The sequence below is a fragment of the Vulpes lagopus genome, chromosome 1, assembly GCF_018345385.1.
Source record: "Vulpes lagopus strain Blue_001 chromosome 1, ASM1834538v1, whole genome shotgun sequence".
Classification (NCBI taxonomy): Eukaryota; Metazoa; Chordata; class Mammalia; order Carnivora; family Canidae; genus Vulpes; species Vulpes lagopus.
The window spans coordinates 48,980,446-49,007,220 of NC_054824.1; the positions used below are offsets into that span (position 1 = coordinate 48,980,446).

Consider the following 26,775-nt stretch of genomic DNA (forward strand, 5'->3'; position numbering starts at 1 on the left):
CCAAGTTTTCTTGCATATGCCATTTATACTGCATGTGTAAGTTCTTCTTGGCTACATGCTTAGCAGAATTACTGCATCATAGGGTATACATGAGAGTTAAACCAGAAAATGCCAAATGGTTTTTCAAAGACTTACACCACTTATGCTTCCATCTGCGTGGATAAACAAGCATGTGGAGCCATGTTCTTTTCTGCACATAGTGATATTAGAGTTTAAACATTTTTGTTAATTGAATTCATGTAATATGTTATCTCATTGTGGGTTTGATTTGTTTTATTCTGATGACTAATGACACCAACATATATATAAAAAAATATATATATATATATATTTTTAAATCTCAAGTTTAAACATTTTTATTTCCATTTGAAAAAAAAAGTTGATCGGGGAACACTGTTTGATGGCTCTCCTGGTAGCTTCTGCTTCATTACCAAATTAACATCACACCTTCATGGCATCACTTTCCTAAGTTGTATAGTTGTTTTATGCATGCATGTGACTCATAGTCTTTTACTGTTTCTAAGGGATTTAAAATATTATGTATCCCATTTTACAATACTGTGTTTGCCATCATTATTATATAAGATTTTAAAAAATTATTTCAAATAATACCTTCTCATAAAATAAAAATTATTTCACCTACTTAAAACTTGCATTCCATTTAACAACAGAATATGTAACTGCTTAAAAGAGCCAAGTGACATAAGTGAATGCAAAAAAAAATTTGTTTAAAGTTCAAAGTCGATATTTTAAAACATAGCAATAGAGGAAATGACCTATATCATCACATTAAACAATATTTATATACTACTATATGAATGATACTATACAAAATCTCAAATATATCATCTCCTTGTTTGGAAAATACATCCACAATTATTTTACTATTACTTGAACCTGCATCATAACTTATTTATCTTGTCTTCTCCTACCTATTTTTTCCTTTTTTACCTTTTTTTGACGTATTTTTTTTATTGGAGTTCGATTTGCCAACATATTTACCAACAATATAACATATTACATTTGCCACAGTGCTCATCCTGTCAAGTGCCCCCCTCAGTGCCTGTCACCCAGTCATCCCATCCACCCCCCACCTCCCCTTCCACTACCACTTGTTCATTTCCCAGAGTTAGGAGTCTCTCATGTTTTGTCACCCTCTCTGATATTTCCCACTCATTTTCTCTCCTTTTCCCTATAATCCCTTTCACTATTTTTTATATTCCTTGTATGAGTGAAACCATATAATGATTGTCCTTCTCCAATTGACTTCCTTCACTCAGCATAATACCCTCCAGTTCCATACACGTGGAACCAAATGGTGGGCTTTCTTTCTTTCTTTCTTTCTTTCTTTCTTTCTTTCTTTCTTTCTTTCTTTCTTTCTTTCTTTCTTTCTTCTTCCTTCCTTCCTTCCTTCCTTCCTTCCTTCCTTCCTTCCTTCCTTCCTTCCTTCCTTCCTTCCTTTCTCTCTCTCTCTCTCTCTCTCTCTCTTTCTTTCTTTCTTTTTTTTAAAGATTTTATTCATTCATTCATGAGAGACACAGAGAGAGAGGCAGGGACACAGGCAGAGGGAGAAGCAGGCTCCATGCAGGGAGCCTAATGTGGGACTCAATCCCGGGACCATGCCCTGAGCCAAAGGCAGACGCTCAACGGCTGAGCCACCCAGGCTCCCCGTATTCGTCGTTTCTAATGGCTGAGTAATATATTTTTTTTGGTATTTTTTTTTTTTTTTGGTATTCGTCGTTTCTAATGGCTGAGTAATATTCCATTGTGTGTGTGTGTGTGTGTGTGTGTGTGTGTGTGTGTGTGTATAACATCTTTTTTATCCATTCATTATTCAATTGACACCAAGGCTCCTTCCACAGTATGGCTATTGTGGACATTGCTGCTATAAACATTGGGTGCAGGTGTCTTGGTCTTTCACTTCATCTGTATCTTTGTGGTAAATCCCCAGCAGTGTAATTGCTGGGTTGTAGGGTAGCTCTATTTTTACCTCTTTGAGGAGCCTCCACACAGTTTTCCAGAGTGGCTGTACCAGTTCACATTCCCATCAACAGTGCAAGAGGGTTCCCCTTTCTCCACATCCTCTTCAACATTTGTTGTTTCCTGCCTTGTTAATTTCCCCCATTCTCACTGGTGTGAGGTGGGATCTCATAGTGGTTTTGATTTGTATTCCCTGATGGCAAGTGATGCGGAGCATTTTCTCATGTGCTTGTTGGCCATGTCTATGTCTTCCTTGGTGAAATGTCTGTTAGTGTCTTTTGCCCATCTTTATAGATCTTGGATACTAGCCCTTTATCATTTGCAGATATCTTCTCCCATTCTGTAGGTTTTATTTTAGTTTTGTTGACTGTTTCTTTTGCTGTGCAGAAGCTTTTTATCCTGATTAAGTCCCAGTAGTTCATTTTTGCTTTTGTTTCCCTTGCCTTCATAGATGTATCTTGTAAGAAGTTGCTGTGGCCAAGTTCAAAAAGGGTGTTGCCTGTGTTCTCTTCTAGGGTTTTGATGGATTCTTGTCTCTCTCACCTTTAGATCCTTCATCCATTTTGAATTTATCTTTATGTATGGTGTAAGAGAATGGTCCAGTTTCATTCTTCTGCATGTGGCTGTCCAATTTCCCCAGCACATTTATTAAAGAGACTGTCCTTTTGCCAGTGGATAGTCTTTCCTGCTTTGTCGAATATAGTTGACCATAGAGTTGAGGGCCCATTTCTGGGTTCTCTATTCTGTTCCATTGATCTATGTGTTGTTTTTGTGCCAGTACCACACTGTCTTGATGATCACAGCTTTGTAGTACAACTTGAAATCCAGCATTGTGATGCCTCTGGCTCTGTTTTTTTTTTTTTTTTACAACCAACACGTCCTTTATTTACTCGATTGAAAGTAATGGTACATACGAGGCTTAATAGAGTTGCCCTCCACTTTCTTTTGACTCCAGAGTTGTATTCCGATGCTTGAGACTGCTCTACTGCTGCTCTTGTCAGTGGTTGGTTTTCTTTCAGGATCAAGGTGGGTACTTTCATACAAAATCTTATTTTTAATTCCATCTCTGGCAATTCTTTGCCGGATTCTTAGCTTTGCATAATTATACCTACAGTGGAACCAGCATCTTAAAGTCACCAAGATAAATCCTCCTACTCCAATGTCATATGATCTTCTAATCCAACTAGTTAGCAAAAAATGTCCAAGGCCAGCCACAAGCAATCCTAACGAACGATACAATACTGAATCCTGTGCACAGGGAATGTTTTCAACATCTCAAATTCCTAGGAGCTTAAAGGGCTTCCCCTTGGTGGGTTTGCCGGGCTTTGGTGTGGCGGCCATGGCTTCCGGTGGGCGCCTGCGGCCTGGTTTTCTTTTTCAATATTCCCCTGGCTATTCGAGGTCTTTTCTGATTCCATACAAATCTTAAGATTATTTGTTCTAACTCTCTGAAGAAAGTCCATGGTATTTTGATAGGGATTGCATTAAATGTATAAATTGCCCTGAGTAGCATAGACATTTTCACAATATTAATTCTGCCAACCCATGAGCATGGAATATATTTCTATCTCTTTGTGTCTTCCTCAATTTCTTTCAGAAGTGTTCTGTAGTTTTTAGGGTAGAGATCCTTTACCTCCTTGGTTAGGTTTCTTCCTATCTATCTTCTGCTTTTGGGTGCAATTGTAAATGGGATTGACTCCTTAATTTCTTTTTCTTTCAGTCTCATTGTTAGTGTATAGAAATGCCACTGATTTCTGGGCCTTGATTTTGTATCCTGCCACACTGCCGAATTGCTGTATGAGTTAGCATTTTAGGGGAGAGTCTTTTGGGCTTTCTATGTATAGTATCATATCATCTGCGAAGAGGGAGAGTTTGACTTCTTCTTGCCAGTTTGGATGCCTTTTATTTCTTTTTGTTGTCTTATTGCTGTGGGTAGGACTTCTACTATTATGTTGAATAGCACTGTTGAGAGTGGACATCCATGTCATGTTCCTGATCATAGGGGAAAGGCTCTCAGTTTTTCCCCATTGAGAATGATACTTGCTGTGGGCTTTTCATAGATGGCTTTTAAGATGCTGAGGAATGTTCCCTCTTTCTCTACACTCTGAAGAGTTTTGATCAGGAATGGATGCTGTATTTTGTCAAATGCTTTCTCTGCATCTATTGAGATGCATATATCATATGGTTCTTGTTTTTTCTCTTGTTGATGTGATCTATTACACTGATTGTTTTATGAGTGTTTTTTTTTTAAAGAATTTATTTTATTTTATTTTAAAATTTATGATAGTCATAGAGAGAGAGAGAGAGGCAGAGGGAGAAGCAGGCTCCATGCACCGGGAGCCCGACGTGGGATTTGATCCCGGGTCCTCAGGATCGCGCCCTGGGCCAAAGGCAGGCACCAAACCGCTGCGCCACCCAGGGATCCCTGTTTTATGAGTGTTGAACCAACCTTGCATCCCAGGGATAAATCCCACTTGGTCATGGTGAATAATCTTCTTAATGTACCTTCTTCAGGCTAAGGTGATAGCTGCCGTCGGAAGTGACGAGAAGTGCCAGCTTGTGATGCAGAAGGGCGCGCAATCCGTCGTGAACTATAGTCAGGGTGGCCTGAAGGAGGCTGTGAGGAAGCTGGTGGGCAGTGTTGGGGTGAATGTGGTCATCGACACAGTGGGAGGAGATGTCTTCCTGGAGGCACTCCGCAGCCTGGCGTGGGAGGGCAGGATCGTGGTGGTGGGTTTTGCTGGAGGAACCATTGCTTCTGTGCCCGCCAACCTTCTGCTCCTGAAGAATGTCTCAGCCATGGGGCTGTACTGGAGCCGATACAAAGAGCAGAACTTTCCCATCTTCTCCAGAACCCTGTCCTCGGCTCTTCAGTACTGCCAGCAAGGGCGCATCCAGCCACACATCGGAGCAGTTTTTAAGCTGGAGAAGGTCAATGATGCCTTCCTTCATGTGATACAGCGCAAATCCACGGGCAAGGTGCTTATCTCCCTTAAATGAATCCTCGCCTCAGCAGCAAACTCAGCATGTCCAAATCCAAATTCATCATCTTTCCAAAAAACCTCATTTCCCTCCTGTGTTTCTTTTCTTTTTTTTTTTTTCCTCCTGTGTTTCAAAAAAAAAAAAAAAAAAAAAAAAAAAAAAAAAAAAAAAAGGGTCCTTCTCGTCACTTCCGACGGCAGCTATCACCTTAGCCAAAATTCTCTTGCTGAGAATTTTGTATCTGTGTTCATCAGGGATATTGGTCTATAATTCTCCTTTTTGGTGGGGTCTTTGGTTTTGGAATTAAGCTGATAGTGGCCTCATAAAATGAGTTTGGAAGTATTTCATCCCTTTCTATCCTTTGGAACAGCTTTAGTAGAATAGGTATTGTTTCTTCTTTAAATGTTTGATAGAATTCCCCCTGGGAATCCATCTGACCCTGGACTTTTGTGTCTTGGGCGGTTTTTGATGACTGCTTCAATTTCCTCCCTGGTTATTGGCCTGTTCAGGTTTTCTATTTCTTCCTGTTCCAGTTTTGGTAGTTAGTGGTTTTCCAGAAATGCATACATTTCTTCTAAATTGCCTAATTTATTGGTGTATATCTGCTCATAATATGTTCTTAAAATCGTTTGTATAACAAAAAAAAATCGTTTGTATTTTCTTGGTATTGGTTGTGATCTCTCCTCTTTCATTCATGATTTTATTAATTTGAGTCTTTTTTCTTTTTAATAAGCCTGACTATAGGTTTATCTATTTTATTAATTCTTTCAGGGATACCTGGGTGGCTCAGCAGCTTAGCGCTTCCCTTTGGTCCAGGCCATGATCCTGGGGTCCCAGGATCAAGTCCCACATTGGGCTCTCTGCATGGAGCCTGCTTCTCCCTCTGCCTGTGTCTCTGCCTCTCTCTCTGTATCTCTCATGAATAAATAAATAAAATGTTAAAAAAAAATAATTCTTTCAAAGAACCAACTCCTGGTTTTGTTGATCAGTTCTACAGTCCTTCTGGTTTCTATTTCATTGAGTTTTGCTTGAATATTTATTATCTCTCTTCTTCTGCTTGGTGTGGGTTTTACTTGCTGTTCTTTCTCCAGTTCCCTTAGGTGCAAGGTTATGTTGTGTATTTGAGTTTTTTCCAATTTTCTGAGGAAGGCTTGTATGGCACTGTATTTCCCTCTTAGTACTGCTTTTGCTATATCCCAAAGATTTTGAATGGTTGTATCTTCATTTCATTAGTTTCCATGAACCTTTTTAATTCTCTAATTTCCTGGTTGACCCATTCATCTTTTAGTAGGATGCTCTTTAACCTCCACGTGTTTAAGTTTCTTCCAAATTTCTTCTTGTGATTGAGTTCTAGTTTCAAAGCATTGTGTTCTGAAAATATGCAGGGGACAATCCCAATCTTTTGGTATTGGTTGAGACCTGATTTGTGACCCAGTATGTGGTCTATTCTGGAGAAAGGCCCATGTGCACTTGAGAATAATGTGTATTCAGTTGTGTTCGGATGGAAAGTTCTGTGTATATCTGTGTAATCCATCTGGTCCAGTGTATCATTTAAAGCTCTTGTTTCTTTGGTGATGTTGTGCTTAGAAAATCTGTCATTTGCAGAAAGTGCCATGTTGAAGTCTCCTACTATTAGTGTATTATTATCTAAGTCTTTACTTTGATTATTAATTGATTGATATACTTGGCAGCTCCCACATTCAGGGCATAAGTATTCATGATTGTTAGGTTTTCTTGTTGGATAGACTCTTTAAGTATGATATAGTGTCCCTCTTCATCTTTTACTACAGTGTTTGAGATAAACTTTAATTTTTCTGATATGAGACTTGCTACCCCAGCTTTCTTTTGAGGACCATTTGCATGGTAAATGGTTTTCCACCCTTTCATTTTCAGGCTGGAGGTATCCTTAGGTCTAAAGTGAGTCTCTTGTAGACAGCAAATAGATGGGTCTTGCTTTTTTATCCTGTCTGAAACCCTGCATCTTTTGATGGGATCATTTATCCCATTCACATTCAGAGTAACTATTGAAAGATATGAATTTAGTCTCATTGTAATACCTATTCAGTCCCTGTTTTTGTGGATTGTTTCTTTGGGCTTCCTCTTTTACAGAGTCTCCCTTAATATTTCTTGCAGAGGTGGTTTGGTGGTCACATATTCTTTCAGTTTCCGCCTATCTTGGAAGCTCTTTATCTCTCCTTCTATTCTGAATGAGAGCCTTGCTGGATAAAGTATTTTTGGCTGCATGTTCGTCTTTAGTACCCTGAATATATCATGTCAGCCCTTTCTGGCCTGCTATGTCTCTGTCACGAGATCTGCTGTTAATCTAATATTTCTCCCCATATAAGTTAAGAATCTCTTGTCTTTTGCTGCTTTAAGGATTTTCTCGTTATCTTTGGAATTTGCAATTTTCACTACTAAATGTCGATGTGTTGAACGGTTTTTATTGATTTTGCAGGGGGCACCTCTCTATCTCCTGGATCTGAATGCCTGTTTCCCTCCCCAAGTTAGGGAAGTTCTCAGCTATGATTTGTTCAAGTGTGCTTTCTGGCCCTCTGTCCCTCTCGGCGTTTTCTGGAACCCCAATTAAATGTAGATTTTTCCTTCTGAGGCTATCATTTATTTCCCTTAACCCTTCCTCATGGTCTTTTAATTGTGTTTCTTTTTTTTCCCTCAGCTTCCTTTCTTGCCATCAACTTGCCTTCTATGTTGCTCAGTCTTTCTTCCACCTCATTAACCCTCATCGTTAGGATAACCAGTTTGGATTGATTGATTGGATTGATCATCTCATTTAATTGATTTTTAATTTTGGCCTGATTAGATCTAGGTTTTGCAGTAACGAAGTCTCTAGAGTCCTGTATGCTTTTTTCTAGAGCCACCAGTAGCTTTACAATTTTGCTTCTGAATTGGCTTTCTGACATCAAATTGTAATCCATATTCTGTAACTCTGAGGCAGAGAGTACTGTTTCTACTTCTTTCTTTTTTGGTGAATTCTCATTCTAGTCATTTTACTCAGTGCGGAGTGGCTGTATGAGTGGGCTGAATCAAGAATATCAACCACAACCTAAGTAAATTTTACCATAGGTGATTCTGATGGGGTCAGAGTCCAGAAAATGAAAACAAAGATCAGAGTGAAATAAAACAAAAGGACCACTAAAGTGAAAAACAAATTTTAAAACAAAGTAGTAAAAAAGAAAAGCCCAAGAATCCCAAAGAAGAAGAAGAAAAAAAAAGAGAACAAAAGAAGAGAAAAAAGCAAAAGTAAAGAGGAAAAAAAAGAAAAAAAGAAGAAAAAAGGGGGAGACTGGGAGATGGTGGTGCTGAACAAGTTATAGTGGAGGGAGAATGTAGTAGTCTAACTGAGGGGTCATAGAGGGTGATCCTCTTGCTTCTGAGTGTATTAAGTTCTGTATGTTAGAAGATGCTGAGTCCCAAATTTATATAAACCAGCAATACTTGAAGAAAGCCCCAACATTGGCCACCAAAACATAAACGAGATAAAAGGGGGGCAGAATGGGAATGAAGGGAGAATATAATCTCACAGAATGAACCAGCATGATATACCACTTGGTTCTGGGTGCATGCTGGTCATGTTTTAGAAGGTATCAACTTCCACCATTGTCGAACAAAATGAGGCAGAGAAAATAAAACACACACACACACACACACACACACACACAAACATATCTTGTATATCTGCCAAAATTAAGTTGAGTATGTTGAAGGGAATCTAGAAGTGGAAAATACATCTAAGACATGTAATTGTAGAAATATGAAAGTCAAAAAGGAAGAGACTTAAAAATGAAGAGGTGGTAAAATATTGTAGTTAAAGGGGGAAAAGGGAAAAAATATTGAAAATTTTTAGTCTGATATAAAAACGAGTTGTACTGGAAAAAGGGGGGAAAAAGTTGGGGGTATCCTCTGGTTCTGTGTACTGTAAATCCCTTGACTTACCCTGGAGCTTTCCCGCATTGCTTGGTCAAGAACTTGCTCTTCTCCTGTCCTTGCAGCTGGTCTTCTGGGGGAGGAGCTGCTGTGCTGACTTAGGTGTGTGCACCTGGGGGACCTGCCCCTCCCCCCTGCCGGGTGCGGGGCTCAGTGGGAGCTGTTTACCCCATGAGGCCCGTGTCCCCGGTGCCCCACCTCTCGGAGGCACAGGGTGACACCAGGAGGAACAACCCCACTGGTGGAGGCCAGCTCCCCAGCCCTGGAGTCAGCTCCCGCAGTAACCACCGCAGCTCCCAGTCCGCAGGGGCCTGGATGCTCCGGGGCGGGGCGGGGGGCGCTGACCTGCACAGCTCGGGGGCGCCCGTGGCAGGAGCCTCCCCGCCGTCCTGGGCCCTCCCCGCCTCCGCCTGTCCCGGGGGAGCCCACGATCCCCGCTGTGTCCCCAGCGCCCTGGGTCTGGGGCCTGCACATCGCTCCCAGGGCGGTGGACCCCGAAGGCAGCCGGGCGCAGCCCCCTCCACCCGGAGCCCCCCGACCCCCGGCTTCTCCCCGAGGCCCCACCGGGCGCTCCAGCCCTTTACCGTGCTGGGCCGTGGGGTGTGGGGCGCTGTCCCCGGGGCACCTCCTCTGTTAGTGACCCCGGGAGGCAGGGGGCCCCACCGCCCTCCTGCGGTCCTGCCCGGGTTCCCCGCTGAGCGCCTTTCCCTCCGGGAGGAATCCGGTGCGGATTGTTAAAGTTCCTGCTTCCCGGGGCGGGCTCTCCTGTCCCGGGGCTCCCGCCCCCCGTAGCCCGGCTCCTCGCGGGGGCTCCTTATCCAATCCAACCCGCATTGGATTTTTATTATATTTGTTTCCACCTTCCTACCTTGTTAGAAGCGAAAACCCTTATCTCTGTAGTTTTCTGGCTGTTCTCTCCTAAATCTCAGGTCGAATCCGTAGGTGTGCAGGATGGTTTGGAAGTTACCCAGTGAGGTGGTGCGGCCGGGTGAGCGGAGGCCCCTGCTCCTCCGCCTGCTTGCCCCCACCGCCAATATCTTTTCATGTGTTTATTAGCCTTATGTGTTTCCTCTTCTGCAAAATGTCCATTTCATTTGCCTCTCTCCTTGGTTATTTGGTTGTTAGTGCTTCTTATTGATTTGTGGGAATTCTTTTTATATTTATGTTCTCTGGCTTTTAATTTAAATTATTATAGTTTTCATTGCTTTGTTATTTTTGATAATCTCATCTAACTCCAGTTTTATACATACACATTTCGTTTATATTTAGGATCTGATAATATACTTGAGGTTTTTGTCTTTGGGTTTGTGTCTGTGTGTTGTTTTTGTAGTCCCACCTAGTGGGGCCTTGTCTCACTATGTTTTGCAATTTCTTAAAAAAATTTAGGTATAATTGACATACAACAGGGGATCCCTGGGTGGCTCAGTGGTTTGGTGCCTGCCTTTGGCTTAGTGCATGATCCTGGGGTCCCAGGATCCTGTCCTGCATCGGGCTCTGGGTATGGAGCCTGCTTCTCCCTCTGCCTGTGTCTCTGTCTCTCTCTCTCTCTGTCTATCATGAATGAATGGATAAAATCTTTAAACAAATGACCTTTAAAAAAATAATTGACATGCAACATAATATTAGTTTTAGTTGTACAACATAACGAGTCAATGTTTGTATATATTGCAACATGATCACCAGAGTAAGTCTAATTATCCACCACCTATACATAGTTACATAATTTTTTTTTGTGTGTGATGAGAACTTTTAAGGATTTTTCTTAGCAACCTTCAAATATACGATACAGTATTATTAACTATATAGTTGCCAAGTTGTATATAACATCACCATTGACTTAACTTATAACTGGAAGTTTATACCTTTTGATTCTGTTCACCTATTTTCATACGATCCCTCTGCCATTCTTGTTTTGGAACTTTTTATCATGAAGTTTCCTTAGCTGTAATTTTGTGGAAGTTTTTGAGGCATGGATTGAAGGTACATTTCTCCATAGAGGATCTTCTTTTATTTTTGCTGGCTTTATTAACTGTGGGAAATCTAAAAATAGATTCCCAGTCTCAGAGCTTTTAATATTGCACAGGTAGTGTAATTGGCCACAAAACACACATGAGAATCAGTTTATTGTGATGAAAATGTTTTTCCTACTAGGTCCAGCCTCCAGCCTCAGACAGGCAAGTGTTTTTGTTCTCTAGAGTATTTTTTGTTTTTCTGATTCATTCTTTCCCTGGCTTTATTTGTGAATGTTCCAATCAGACTTCTTCATCTTTATCTTTTGTCCTACCCAGCTGCTTGGCCATCAAAGCGCACTGTTAGTTAGCCATCAGCCTATCATTTCTGTATTGTGTTTTTGCTTCTTCAGCTATCTGGCTTCCGAGAATTTCCTTAACTTTCTTGCCACCTCACTAATGCATTAAAAATATGTGTTGTTATTTTATTGAGTGTTTTTATGTGTTGTATAAGAGGAAGGCATATTAGGATGTCAAGTTTACAATATATCACAGAAGCCCTTGTCTTATTTTTGTCACTAAAGAGGTCCCCCCAAGTGGGTTCTCTCAGGTCAGAGCCATATGTACCCCAAAGCTTCCATCCATAGAGCCATTGAAAGTTAAAAAATCTGATCAGTATATTCTCCCCTGTACATCAGTATATTCTCCCCTGGTCCAGCTAGGGGGTCAAGACATGACTTTTAACATTTCTGGTATAATTTCTTTTCTACATAGGGCTGTGCAGTACACAGAGCCAACTGCTTTTCATTTCTTAAAGCCAATGACACAGCACCTTCATTTCCCGCAGACAGTAGAATTTATGCTCACGTAGCGTATTGAGAAATACTCTAGTGACTCACTTATTTTCAAGTGTCAAATTTCAGTACATAATAAGCCAAGTCAACTTTTTTTTTTTTAGATTTTATTTATTAATTCACAAGATACACACAGAGAGAGGCAGAGACATAGGCAGAGGAAGAAACAGGCTCCCTGTGGGGAGCCCTATGCTGGACTTGATCCTGGAACCCCAGGATCACACCCTAGCCAAAGCAGACACTCAACCACTGAGCCACCCAGGCGTCCTAAGCCAAATCAACTCTTTAACTGTATAATATTTTGTTATAATTGAACATAAAATGTCAAATAGAGAAGATATTGGTGTAATTTTTTATGACAAAAAAATCCAGATAAATTATGAAATAGCAATTGTGGTTGTCAGGTTATTTTATTTATTACTTTTGTTTATTGTTTTGGTAATAACTTTCTAAGAAAATGTTATAATCCAAAAATACACTTTTTTAGAGGGAAGGATAAGTTACAGGAGTAGAAGAGGTTAGTTTTTGTTTTCTTTCTTATACATGATACTCAGTACATGCTATCTCTATTAGATTTTAAACTTAGTTCAGGTTAAATTTATTATATAAACAGGCTCTGTATAAATTTGAAAGCCAAACTTTAAAGATACTGGAATTTGGGCATTAAAAAGACTTCAGAGATGATGAACTCACAGACAATTTAGAATCACGTTATCCAGGCTTGGTTATCACTTTGAGGAAGCAAGGCCCAGTACAATGACCCAAGATGCCCCACATCATATGTCCTGAAACCTTCAGAGTCACATCTGGAAAGAGGACCTCCTAGTTGAATATTTCTTCTATTTTTCCCTCTTTATATGCCATGTTTAGCTAAGCTTTTGCAGTTTATTTCCATAAATTAAAAAAAAATATATATGTTTTATAAAATGAACTGACTCCTTCCCCATGTTTAAAATTAACTTAGGAAACCTAGACATTTTACATTAAAAAAACCCAGTCTTTGGAATTTATGGGAGTATTAAGCAGGCATCACAGATTTCTTTAGCTTATTTCTAGAGTACGTGTAATCGCCATGACTCCGGGCAAACTTGTCTGTTTATTAGAGCAAAAGAATCAGGAAGTCTGAGATGCAGACATTTCAGGATACTAAGGGAGAAAAAAATAGCTTCTTCTGAAATAAGAACACTGCTTTTTATAAACAAATGACTACCATTGCTTCCTGTTTTTAAATCCTATTAAAAACTGTTTGGAAGCATCATCAGCTCTGTAGTTCCAGAGATAACCATACACAAGTGAAACTGTACTAGAAAAGAAGTTGTAAAAGCACAAACATTTTATGACAACAGCATTTTTATTGTTGCTAATTAATGACAGTAATGATGGCTAGCCTTCCTTAAGCACTTCCTGTGAGCCACTGTGCTAGGCAATGGGCAATAGCTCACTCTATCCAAACAACCCTAGGAAGTAGATTTTCTTTATACATTAGAGAACCGAAGTTGAAAAAGGTTAAAAGCTTGTCCACAGTTACATAGCTAAAAGTGGTGAAGCTGGACCAGGAGGCACATTGCTCTGTCAGACTCCAGACCTCAGTTCTTTGTTTTCCCATCCATCAGTATGTGTAGTTTACAAGCCTGTCACAGGGAAAGGAACACTGAAGAGTGAATCTCCAGTGGGAGGATTTCAGACATTATGGCACCAGTTTTTGGTAGATCTTCTGACTCCATTAGGTCACATGAAATCTCCCTGGAGAATCAGGAAGGCAGGTGAGAAGATAAGGCCATCATCTGTCTCTGTGACTCAGCAGATTGGTGATGATGAGCCTATACTCTGAACTAGGGAAACAGGAGTGGATTGTTGTGTTTAAATTAAAAGCATGTACTCCAGGCAGTATTTCTCTTGAGTAATTCTGAATTAGGGCCAGGCTCTGTCTCTGTTAGTACAGAGACTCATTTGGCTCCTTGCACTTCTGTCCCGTGATAGTCAGAACTGTCTTTAGGAAAGATTGTGAAGTAGGCAAAGCTTATTAACTTGCTTTACCTCTAAAAGCACCAATGTTCCCTCCTCTGTTTATCAAAATATTTCTTCAGGATGTAGTCTGATGTCTTTATTCACACTAAAGTATAAATGACTGATATCACTTACTGTTTTCTATCTATGAGAAGCTTGATTAGAAATAAAAAGCTTTAAACCCAAAGAATGAATCATTATTACTAGAATTTTAGGCATTACTAGAATTTTAGTGTACAGATGATATAAAGGGAGGTGAAAATTTTTTTCAGGGAGATGTCACCAAGATGGTGACATAAGTCATTCCTGACTTTGCTCCCCATCACAAGAAGAATGATTAACATCTATTCTAGAATAAGACATCTCTGAGAGAACCGTAGAACATAGGGGTGAAGTTGAAGTCCCCAGCTCAGAGACAGAGACATAGTGGGTTCTTGTTGACTGCATTGTCCCTCCCCCAGGTCAGTGAAACTCTGCACGGAGAGGTCTGCCCTGAGCCTCTTGTTTCTCCAGTGGGAAAAGAGAACCCAGAGGGTACAACTAGCCTCTCTTAGCACTGCGGGTTGTTTTGTGGGAGTGCCTACTGTGATCTCTCACCATGGGACTGCCGGGGGAATCTGCAGCCATGGAGAATCTGACTGATAGAGAAGGGGGAAGGGCTTGCCTCATTCTCCATGCAGTTTTTAGGAGACTGACAATACCTGTAGTGCCCAATTACCCAAGTAGTAATCCCAGTCAGCAGTTTTGTTCCTCTGCAGAACCAGACTGGATGTGTGCTCTGACCAGGAAATCTGACAGAGTGTAGAGCTGCCTGATTGAGATTCTCAAACAAGGAGTTTTGCTAGTCCTAGAGCTCGGTTTGCACATGGCCAGGCAAGGAGCTGAGCCACTCTCCTTCCTGTGGAGAGTGCCTTCCAGCTCTATTTGACCAGAAGAACTAGCAACAATTCTTGGAAACTATGTAACCTAGTGGTACTAAAGCTAAGAGGTGGGCAGGCAGAGCAGATCATCCCCAGAGCAAAGCCAGTACTAGTTGTGGGACCTTCTTTTGCTTCTGCACGGGTTAGAGGAATTGATTCATAGCTAAGAATGAGGATAGTCCTCAGCCCCTCCCAACTGAAGAGCTTATTTGGGAAATTGAGAGTAGCCTATAGCAACCCTGTCCCCTCCTGCCTAGGCAAGGGAGCTGAGACATGGCACCAGATCTGCCTGATTCAGATTCTCATATGAAACATTTTGTTGGCCCTAGAGCCCAATTTGCACACACCCGGGCTAGGTGCTGAGTCACAGCTTCACCCACTTGAGAGAGTATCTTCCTGCCTCATCTGACCAGAAGGGCTGGAGACAGTTCCTGGAAACTTGGTGGCCCAGTGGCACTTGAGCCGAGAGGAAGGCATATAGAGCCAATAGTTTGCAGAGCAAAGCCGGTGGACCTGTTCAGCCAGGGAACTTGGGGTGCAGGTCAGCTTGAGTTAAGACAACAAAGAGCTTTACTAGTTTTCCAGAAGCTTCCCCTGCAGTGCCTGGGCAGGGAATCTAATTCATAGTCCCATTCAGTGTTGAATACAGCCTTCAGCCTGTGCAATCAAGGAACCTAACCAGAGTAGTGGAGAAGCTGTGAAGCCCATTCAGCAGTCCCATATAGAGTGACAGAGAGCATAGCCCATGGCTTCTGTTGTCTGCAGAGTGAAACCAGTGGCCTCACCCTATCACAGAATTCACCCACCCAGGCCTGATTTAGGCCTCCAAACAACAAGTGGCACAGACATGGGTTCTGTCTTGCTTCCTTGCTAGAGCAAGGAAGTCAATTCAGTTTCATCTATTACTGAATGTAGTCTCCAGTTCTGATGATCTAGCAAGCCTCACCAGAGGATTCAGGCAACTGTGGAGCCCATCCTACAGTCTCACTTGGGTAAGGAACCAAGCCAGCTGTCCTATTTGACTGTTCTCATCCAGTGGCACACTCTCCCATTCCCATCCTCAGAGGTTGAACAATTGCCTTGTCTGGAAATAGGCCATAATGGTAGGTCTCTTTTGTCCAAAGAAATTACTAGCAGACACATCCAGAAACCCAAACTGAACTGACTGGTGAAGAATTGTCTCTCCCAAAGCAGATCTGTAGAGTCTGATAGAGACTCAGACAGAGCCCCATTATTAAAATGCACAGATGCCAATGTAAGGTGGATCCTCAAAAATCAAGTAAGTATGACACCTCATTAGAAACTAAAAAAGTGGGATCCCTGGGTGGCGCAGCGGTTTGGCGCCTGCCTCTGGCCCAGGGCGCGATCCTGGAGACCCGGGATCGAATCCCACATCGGGCTTCCGGTGCATGGAGCCTGCTTCTCCCTCTGCCTATGTCTCTGCCTCTCTCTCTCTCACTGTGTGCCTATCATAAATAAATTAAAAAAAAAATTAGAAACTAAAAAAACTCCAATAACTGATCCTACAGAAATGAAGGTTTATGAGGTTCTGGCTGGCTCAGTCAGTAGAGCATATGACCCTTGATCTCAGAGTTGTGAGTTTAAGTCCCATATTAGGTGTAAATCTTACTTAAAAAGTAAATAAATAAAAACTTTTTAAAAATGGAGATTTATGAAATATCAGACAAAGAACTCAGAATAATCCTCTTAAGGAAGTTTAATGAGGTAGAAAAAAACAGAGATAGATAAGTTTATGAAATAAGGGAAACAATGTTTGAACAAAATAAGTAGATGGAAATAGCTATCAAAATAAAAAGCAAAAAACCAAACATAATCTTAAAGTTGAAAAATATAAAAAATGAACAGAAGAATTCGGTAGAGTTTCAAAAGTAGACACAGACCATGCAGAAAAAAGAAATAGTGACTTGGAGGATAGAACATTGGAAATTACCCAGTCAGAGGAACAACAAGAAAAAAGTGAAGAAATCCTATTAGAATTACAGGACACAGTGAAAAGAAACAATTTCCATTATGGGAATTCCACAAGATGAGAAAGAGAGACAGAAAATATATTATTTAAAACAATAATGGCTGAACCTTCCCAAACCTGGGGAGAGCAATGGATATCCAGATCTAAGAGACCCAAAAGACCCTAAATAGATTGAACCTGAATAGGGCTACATTAAGATACATCATAATTAAATTGTCAAAAGTCAAAGACAAAAGAATTTTATGAGCAACAAGAGAAAAGAGAGAAGTTATATACAGGGGCCCAGCCATAAGATAATTGGTATATTTCTCAACAGAAACTTTTCAGGCCAGGAAAGAATGGGTTGACATATTTAAAATATTGAAAGACAATAACTGTCAACCAAGAATTCTATCCTTGGTGAAGCTGTCCTTCAGAAACAAAGAAGTGAAAAAGACTTTGCTAAATATACAAAAGCTGAAGAAGTTAGTGGCTGCTAGAACTACATTATTAGAAATGGTAAAGATAGCCCTTTGAGTGGAAGTAAAAGAAGACTAAGTAACATAAAACACTAAAAGATAGTGTAAATTTCACTATAATGGTAAATATATAGTCAGATTCTGCAATATGGTAATGGTGCATAACTTACAACTTTATATTAAAAGTAAGAAAAATGAATATAGCAAAAGTATCTATAAATACAATAATTTATTAGTTACATGATGTAAAAAAGGTCAATTGTAAAAGCAATAATTTAAAATATGAGGGAGAAAAAATATGAGGGAGAGAATAACTAAAAGTGTTAAGTATATGAACTCTATTGAAATTAAGTTGCTCTTAGTTTAAAATAGGGTGTTACAAATTTAAGATATTTTATGTAAGATATTTTATGGTAATTACAAGGGAAAATTTATACTCATTATACAAAATATTATGATAAAGTCAAAGCATACTGGTTTTAAAGACATCAAAACACAAACAAGACAGCAGAATAAGAAACAAGGAGCAATGGATCTATAAAACAACCAGAAAACAGTTAATAAAATGACAATAATAAGTTCTTGCCTGTCAGTAATTACCTTAAATGTAAGTGGATTAAGTTCTTTAATCAAAAGACAAAGTGGCTGAATGAATAAATAAAACAAGATTCAATAATAAGCTGCCCATAAGAGAATCACTTTAGCTCTAAAAACACACATAGACAAAAAGTGAGGATATGGAAAATAATTTCAAGCAAATGGTAACAAAAAAAAAAAAACACAGGGTAGCTAAAAGGATATCAGACAAAATATACTTTAAACTAAAAGTGGTAAAAAGAGATCATTTACTAATGATAAAGGGGGTCAATATATTAAGATATAACAATTGTAAATATTCATGTGTCCAACATCAAAGCACGTAAATATATAAAGCAAAAACTAATGGAGCTAAAAGGAGAAATAAACAGTCATATAATAATAGCTGGGGACTTTAATACTCCATCCTCAACAATGGATAGATCATCCAGACAGAGAACTAATAAAGAAACAACAGATTTAAACAATCCTACAAACAAATGGACCTAACAGACATTTACAGAACATTTTATCCAATGACACCAGAATACCCATTCATTTGGATCACACCTAGAACATTTTCTAGGATAGACCATATGTTAGGCTACAAAACAAGTCTTAACAAATTTGAGAAGACTGAAATCATACTGAATATCTTGTCTGACCTAAATGGCATGAAATCTATAGATTTCAATATCAAGAAGTCCGTAACTAAAGGAAAACTGGAAAACTCACTAACACATGGAAATGAAACAACACTCTTCTGAACAGTGGATCAAAGAAGAAATTAAAGAGGAATTAAAAAGTTTCTTGAAGACTGAGCACATGTGCTCACCACCCAGTCTTTCCATCCTGGAACCTCCATGACATTGACCACATGTTCAGGGTTAAGGGAAATGGCAGCAAATGTAACAGAATCAGTGTGGCACAGCCCTTGTTCTCTGAACACAGGGTGGATGCATTCGAAATCAACACTAAAAAGACAGCAAATGTCCCTCAGATGATGGAGAATGGAGGGTGCACCCTAACTGACTCATGGGTTAGAGAGACAATCCAGTGCAGTTTGTGAAATATTTAGACATGAACAGCCCCACGCCCACCCATCGGAGGCAGTGAGAGGGCTGCTGGGAGGCCAGTGGGAGGTGTGACAGACACATAGGGACAGTGCTGTTGCTGCAAGGCTGCTGCATTTCCAAACCAGCGGGTAAACAATAGAACCCTCTCCCTCTGCCAGGAGCCACTCTGGCTGGTATTCCACTTGCACCACTCGTTAAATATTTGGCCTACCTCCCTGACTAGAGGGAACTTACTTGCCCCTGATGTATTTAAAAACAAAAGAGATGTAAAATAAAATGACTTAAGTTCTCAGCCCAAGAAAGAGAAATAAAGCAAGTCGAAAGGAAGCGGAAGGAAGGAAATAATAAAGAGCAGAAATGAAGAAACAGAATCCTAAGGATCAATAGAGAGGACCAGCAAGACAAAGCTGGGCAAAGCTGACACACTCCACTTAAGAGGACAGGCCTCCCTGCCTCCCTTTAGGTCACAAAACTCCCAGCCTAGACCAGCAGTCTCACCAGCTTGCAACTGCACTCTTCAACATGCCTGATGGCACTAAGTTCGAGCCAATGGGCTGAGACTAAGACTGGGAGCCCCACCCCTGGGCTGAGTCACCGGATCACAGCCAGATCTAGGGGCTGGGCAGCAGGACTCTCAATAAATGAGGAAGAGGAAAAACTTCTTAACCTGATGTGGCAGGCAGATGCTGAACCTGACTCATCTAGCGTCTGTTCTAGTGCCTCTAGTGCTTTCCTAAAGCTGAAAGCGTTTTCCAGACTTCCCCTGTGGCTTAGGGTCCTCCTGAGCCTGGGGTTTCTGCCAGGCAGAGCAATTTCTAGGTGCAAGTGGATGTCTGGAGGAAGTGGTGCAGGTAGGGGAACCAGGTTTTGGGGAGAGTGTAATGCTCTGACCCTTGTTCTTCAGGTGCAGCTGCATCAAATTTTTACTCAGTTTTTTGTCATCACCTAAACATTTATAAAAAACCTCTTTCTGTTTACCACAAAAAAGTTTCTTAAGACTAACAAAAATGGAAATATAACATATCAGAACTTATGGGATGCAACAAAAACAATTCTAAGATAAAGGTTCCTAGCAATAAAAGCCTGCATTAAGAAGCAGGAAAGCTCCTACATAAACATTCTAACTTTACCTCTTAGGCTAGAAAAAGAACAAACATCGCAAAATTAGCAGAAGAAAGGAAATAATAAGGAGTAGAGCAAAAATAAATGAAATAGAGGACAGAAAAAGTTATCTAAATTAAGGGTTGGGTCTTTGAAAAGGTAAACAAGTGACAAATCTGTAGCTTGACTTATTGAAGAAAAAAGAGGACCTAAATAAAAAAATTGTAAGTGAAAAAGTAGACATTATAAGTGATACCTCAGAAATTCAAAGATTTATCAGATGGTACTATGAACAACTATCTGCAGTAAACTGGACGACATATAATAAGTGGAAAATTCTTAGAAACATACAACTTACCAAGACTGAATCAGGAAGAAATAGAAACTATGAATGGACCAAATACTAGTACTAAGAGATGAAATCAGTAATTTAAAAACATCTCTCAATGAAGGAAAGGTCAGTACCAGATTCCTTCAGTGCTGAATTTCACCAGACATTTAAAAGAAAATTAACATAAATCTATCTTAAGTTCTTCCAAAAAATTGAAGGAGGGAGGTGGAGACCATTCCTAAATTCATTTTATAAGGTCTGCATTATCCTGATACCAATACCAGAAAAAGACACTACTAGAAAAGAGAACTACAAGCCAATATCCCTGATGAATATAACTGCAAAAATTCTCAATAAAATAGTAGCAAACCAAATATAGAATATTACAAGGATCACTCACCATGGACAAGTGGGATTTATTCCTGGGATTCAAGGATGGTTCAACATACACAGATTAATTAATGTGATAAACCACATTGATTGGATGAAAGAAAAGAATTATATAATTATCTCAATGGATGCAGAAAAAGTATTTGACAAAATTCAACATCTGTTCATGGTAAAAAGCTCAACAAATTAGGCATAGAAGGAACATATTTCAACATAATAAAAGTCACATATGATAAGCCCATACCTAGCATACTCACTGGTGAAAGAATGAAAGCTTTTCCTTTAAGATCAGGAACAAGCAAGCACCATTCTCACCATCCCCATTCAACATAATGCTGGAAATACTCCCTAGAGCAATTCCTCAAGAAAAGAAAAAGGTATCAGAATTAGAAAGGAAAATTTAAAATTGTCTATATTGGCAGACTATGTAATTTTATATATAGAAAATCCTAAGGACTTAGCCAAAAAAAATTACATCTAATCAGTGAATTCATTAAAGTTGCAGGATGCAAAGTTAATGTACAGAAATCAGTGGCATTTCTATATACTAACAACAAAATTTCTGAAAATGAAGTGAAGAAATCGACCCCATTTACAATAGCATCAAAAACAATAAGATAGGAATAAATTTAAGGAGTTGAAAGGCCTCTACATTAAAAACCATAAGACATTGATGAAAGAAATCAAAGAAGACACAAATAAATGGAAAGATAGCTTGTGTTCATGGTTTGGAAGAATTAATATTGTTAAAATGTCAATACTATTTTTACAGAAGTAGAAAGAATACTTCTAAAATTTATGTGGAACCACAAAAGACCCCAAATGGCCAAAGAAATTTTGAGAAAGAAGAACAAAGTAGGATGTATCACACTTCCTGATTTCAAGTTATACTATTGAACTACAGACACCAAAAGAGTATGGTACTGGCACAAAAACAAATAAATAGACAAACAGGACATCACTGAGAGCTCATAAGTAAACCCAAGCATATACAGTCAACTAATATTTTATAAGAGAGTGAAGAATCCTCAGTGGAGGAAGAACAGTCTCTTTAATAAACTATGCTGAAATAATTGGATATTTATATATAGAAGAATGAAACTGGACGCATATCTTACACCACTCACAAAACTTAACTCACAATAAATTAAATACTTAAATGTAAGGCCTGAAGCAATGAAACTCCTAGAAGAAAGCTCCTTGACATGGGTCTTGATAATGCTTTTTTTGGATATGACACCAAAGCACAAGCAGCAAAATAAAAAGTAAACAAATGGGACTATATCGAACTAGAAAGCTTCTGTACAGCAAAAGAAACCATCAAAAAAGTGAAAACCTACGGATTGGGGAAAAACTATTTGCAAACCATATATTTCATAAAGAGTAATTATCCAAAGCATATTGAGAACTACTCTGTAGCAAAACAAACAACCCCCCAACAACAAAAACAAAAAAACCCAAGCCACCCCCCAAATAATAATAATAAAAAAAACCAACACGAAAAAAACAAAACCAAACCAAACTCCTTCCTTATATAATTCAGTTAAGAAATGGGCAAGGGACCTGAATAAACATTTCTCCAAAGAAGATATACAAAAGGCCAACAGATATGTGAAAACATGCTTAATATCGCTAGTGCTAGGGAAATGCTAATTAAAACCACAATGAGATGTCACCTAGTACTGTTAGAATGGCCTTCATCAAAAAGATAAGAGATGATAAATGCTAGTGTGGATGTGGAGAAAGGGGAATGCTTGTACACTGTTGGTGGGATTTTAGATTGGTGTAGCCATTATGGAAAACAATATGGGAGATCCTCAAAAAATTAAAAATAGAACTACTAAATGATCCAGCAATTTCACCTCTGGGAATATATCCAAAAGTAATGAAAACACTAACTCAACAAAAAGGTATCTGTACCTATATGTTCATAGCAGTGCTAATTATAATAGTCAAGTCATGGAAATAGACTAAGTGTCTACTGATGGATAAGGAATTGATGGTATGTACATACAATGAGATATTATTCAGCCATAAAAACGAGGAAATCTTACCATTTGTGACAATATGGATGGACCTGGAAGACATTATGTTAAGTGAAATAAGCTGGAGAAAAACAAGTACTGTCTGATCTCACTTATATGTGGAGTCTAGACAAATACACACACCAGAAAACCCAAACTCAGAAAAATAGATCAGGCTTATGGTTACCGGGGGGGGTGGGTGGAGGGAGGGAGAATTGGAGGAAGGTGGTCAAGAGTTACAAGTTTTAGTTGTAAGATAAATAAGTACTAAGGATGTACAACATGATGACTGTAGGTAACCCTGCTGAATGGTTTATAGAAAAGTTGCTAGGAGAGTAAATCCTAAGAGTTCTCATCGAAGGAGGCAAATTTTCCCCCTTTATTCTTTTTTTTCTTTTTATTGTTATCTGTAAGAGAAGATGAATGTTAACTGAACCTATTGTGGTAGTCATTTCACACTATATGATAATCAATGCATCATGTTGTACGTCTTAAACATATACAGTAATGTATGTCATTTCTTCTCAATAAAGCAGGAAAAAAATTTTCAAGTCCTCAAAATGATATACTTTTTGGTAATGTAACTGTAATCCTTGCTATTCTAAGTACTTTTTACCTGGTTTTCATTTTATTTTTCATCTTGAAATGAAATGCTATAAAATATATCGACTGTTATGCACTAGGTGGGCTTCATATTAGATATTTTACATATATTTTCTCATTTTATACTAACATTGGTAAAGAAGGTATGATCATCTACATTTAGAAGACGAGAAAGTTGGAGAGGTTAAATAACTTTCTTATGGTAGTATGAGTGGTGAATAATGAAGCTAGACAAACCACTCTGGCCTCCTAAAGTGGCCTGGTAAAAGTTCTATATAGTCTTTCTTTACATTAAAGTGTAAAATGTGAATTATAGCATGTGTTTCTAGTTCCCTGAAATGCAATAAAGGTGATTTATAAAACTCTTATAAAGTAATATTGAAGCCAATTATATTATTTAGGGTTCTAATTAGTTAGGGTTAAGAGAAACAAAACTAATAGGGTGGAGACACACACAGAGGTTTAAGGAATTGGCTCATGTGATTGTAGGGCTTCAGATCCAAAATCTGTAGGCCATGTTGGCAGGACAGAAGTTCAGATAAGAGTTATTGTTACAGGGGCATCTGGGTGGCTCAGTCGGTTTAGTGTCTGATGCTTGATTTCGGCTCAGGTTGGGATCTCAGGGTCGTGAGATAGAGCCCTGCATTGAGCTCCATGCTGGGCATGGAGACTGCTTAAGATTCTTTCTCTCCCTCTCTTTCTCCCCCTTTCCACTGCTCCCTTCTAAAAAAATAAGTTAAAAAAAGGGGTGATATTACACGCTGGCAACTCAGGCAAGTTTCCTGTGTTGTAATTTTGAGGAAAAAAAAATTCCTTCATTTATAGGAAACCTTAGTCTTTGCTACTTAAGACCTTCAGCTGGTTGGCGGAGGCCAGTTTACACCCATGGTCTAGTCAAGTTGATACATAAAATTAACCATCACACCAATAAACATTGATTTTCACAGAATAGATTTTTAAAGGTACCTGGATTCTTCACTTGCTAACTTTCCAGCTGGTTCCTATGCTGTGGAGACAGACACAGAACCAGTTCAGGATGAAATAAAGTAGGGCACAAAGGAACAGGTCTTTGTTTATTCTATAGTGTGCATGTGTTTCTTTCCTTTTCTTTTTAAAAATATTTATTTATTTGAGAGAGAGGAGAGAGAGCGAGTGAGAGCAGGAGCAGGGGTGGGAGCAGAGGGAGAAACAGACTCCCCAGTGAGCCTGGTACGGGGCTTGATCCTGGGACTCTGGGATCATGACCTGAGCCAAAGGCAGACACTTAACTGACTGAGCCACCCAGGAGCCCTTGTGTGCAAGTGTTTCTGATGGAATTCATCACATTGTTTTCTGGACATGGATATACACTTTTTTTTTCAAGATTTTATTTATTTATTCATGAGAGGCACAGAGAGAGAGAGAGAGAGAGAGAGAGAGAGAGGCAGAGACACAGGCAGAGGGAGAAGTAGGCTCCATGCAGGGAGCCCGACGTGGGACTCAATCCCGGGTCTCCAGGATCATGCCCTGGGCCAAAGGCAGGTGCTAACTGCTGAGCCACCCAAGGATACCCTGGATATACATTTTTAAAAACTCTTTAGGTTTTAAGTTATTTTTGGAGGAAGCTATTGGACTGTCTGGGTCTCAAGCCACAGTTGAGAAAGGGGAGGAATACACAACATGGAGGGAGGAGGTCAGGGGATTGGAATGCAAACAAATCATAAGTGTGTGGTATGATTAAGGAGGAGAAGGGTGGTGGCAAAGCCAGAGGACACAATTATAATTGGTAAGAGAGCCATGCAGCAGGCACTGTAAAAGAATGGATGAATTTGCTTTATAAGCACCATGGGAACAGTTTACCAATTTCCTTGTTATAGACAATTGAAGGTCAGAAAAATATGGGTATTTCTCTTTTTATGTTTTAAGCAGCATAGTATCATTGTTCCTAAAATGTTACAAGAAATATGTGGAAGCAATATGTTTACTATATTCTCCTTTTCAATTCCTGTGTAAAAGGCGACAATGAACAAGATTGTTTATACATACACTCTTATTCTCTGTGTGCAAGAGCAAAAGGACAAATGAAGGCATGAATGATTCAGTAATGCTTTGGTACTGGCATGCTACCCTCTCAGCAAACCCTTGCATGACACTGACCAGCTGCAGCTTCTCTAAGGGGTGGGTTTCCATTATCACTCACTGTGGTGCGCTGGGGGTGGGGGTGGGGGTGGGGTGTGTTGGGGCAGGGCTATGGCTGGAGGGAAATGTGGGCCTCTTGCAGATACTACTAGACTTTTACTTGAAACCCACCCGCGTTACCATGAACTTGGGGGCTTATCAGAGACCCCACATCTTGAGCCTCCTTGTATGACTTACCTGGGACCTGCTCATTTTTCTATACTCTTCTCTGGCTCCCCACTGTTACACTTCTGTCTGACTTGTCAACTCCTTCCAGGTAAACTACCTTGACTTCTTACCCTATAAGCCACATCCCAGCCTTCCTTTCACCTTCTCTTTTCATAGTCTCTAAATATTTCTCAAATTTACCCTCCTTCCCTTGCTTACATTAGTGATTTAGCTCAGGCTGACATCATTTGCTTGGCTGTAACAATAGTTGCCAACTAGTCTCGTCTGGTGTTGACCCCTAGTCAGTCCATTCTCTCCATGGCTCTCAGAGTCATCCATTCAGGAGGGCAACTCCTTATAACCCTTAAGCAACAGTCTGGCTCCTGCAAGGTCAAGTCTAGGTTCTGGTACTGCTTGCAAGGGCCTCTAGGATCTCCATTTACCACCTGTGTCCCCAAGGCTCATCTGCTGTCACTTCCACCTTAAGCTTCCCAAAGCACCTTATGCTTTGCCTATGTCTCATTCTGGGGTATTGGTTAGATAACTTATAGGTGTAAACATCTTTTCCCTCTTCCCCACTATTTTATTAGTTACCTTAATACCCACTTTGGAACAAGGTGGAAGTAAGCAAGTAAGCAAGCAAGTATATTTCCTTCTACTCTGGTTCTAGAGTAATTCAGAGTAGCCTTAAAAAGAAAAATGATGCTGGAGGAAGAAGGAGATGTAGGAGGAGATAGCTGCTATGGTGATCTTGTTGGTGGGCTCTGTGTGTGTGTGTGTGTGTGTGTGTGTGTGTGTGTGTGTGTGTGAGAGAGAGAGAGAGAGAGAGAGACAGATAGAAAAACACAGGACATTTGTAGCCCTAGTTGGCAGAACTTCCTCTTTGAATCCCTACTCATATGGGACCCACCTGCTGAAGCCAAGCTGCAAGGCAGTGGATTCATTCAATAGATAGTCATGAGGAGCCCGTTCTCAAGAAATTGGGATTCTAAAAAAAATATGACACAGTCACTGCCTACAAGGTGAGTTTGAATCTCAGGCTATAAACTCTGGTGTAAGATATATCACTTTCTCTCTCTCTCCTTTCATGTCAACTTAGGTTCTGACTCCCAATCTCCCATTATGCTGGGTTGGATGTTCCTTGCTTCCTCCATCTTGCAGTTGTATTAATAGTTTGGGTTTTTATAACATGCCAAAGGGTCAATGAATAGGAGGGAATATTTGTGATCCTCTGGGTTATGCTGATACACCTTCTGTAACTGCCCCA

At 39.8% G+C, this 26,775-nt stretch overlaps 1 protein-coding gene and 1 pseudogene across 19 annotated transcripts in view; one reads left to right on the plus strand and one right to left on the minus strand.

Annotated features, from left to right (window-relative positions):
- DST (dystonin) overlaps positions 1-26,775 on the plus strand; it is a 481,436-nt gene that overhangs the window by 82,245 nt on the left and 372,416 nt on the right. The gene's annotated exons all lie outside the window — the stretch shown is intronic.
- On the minus strand, positions 3,132-3,321 carry LOC121498922 (annotated as a pseudogene).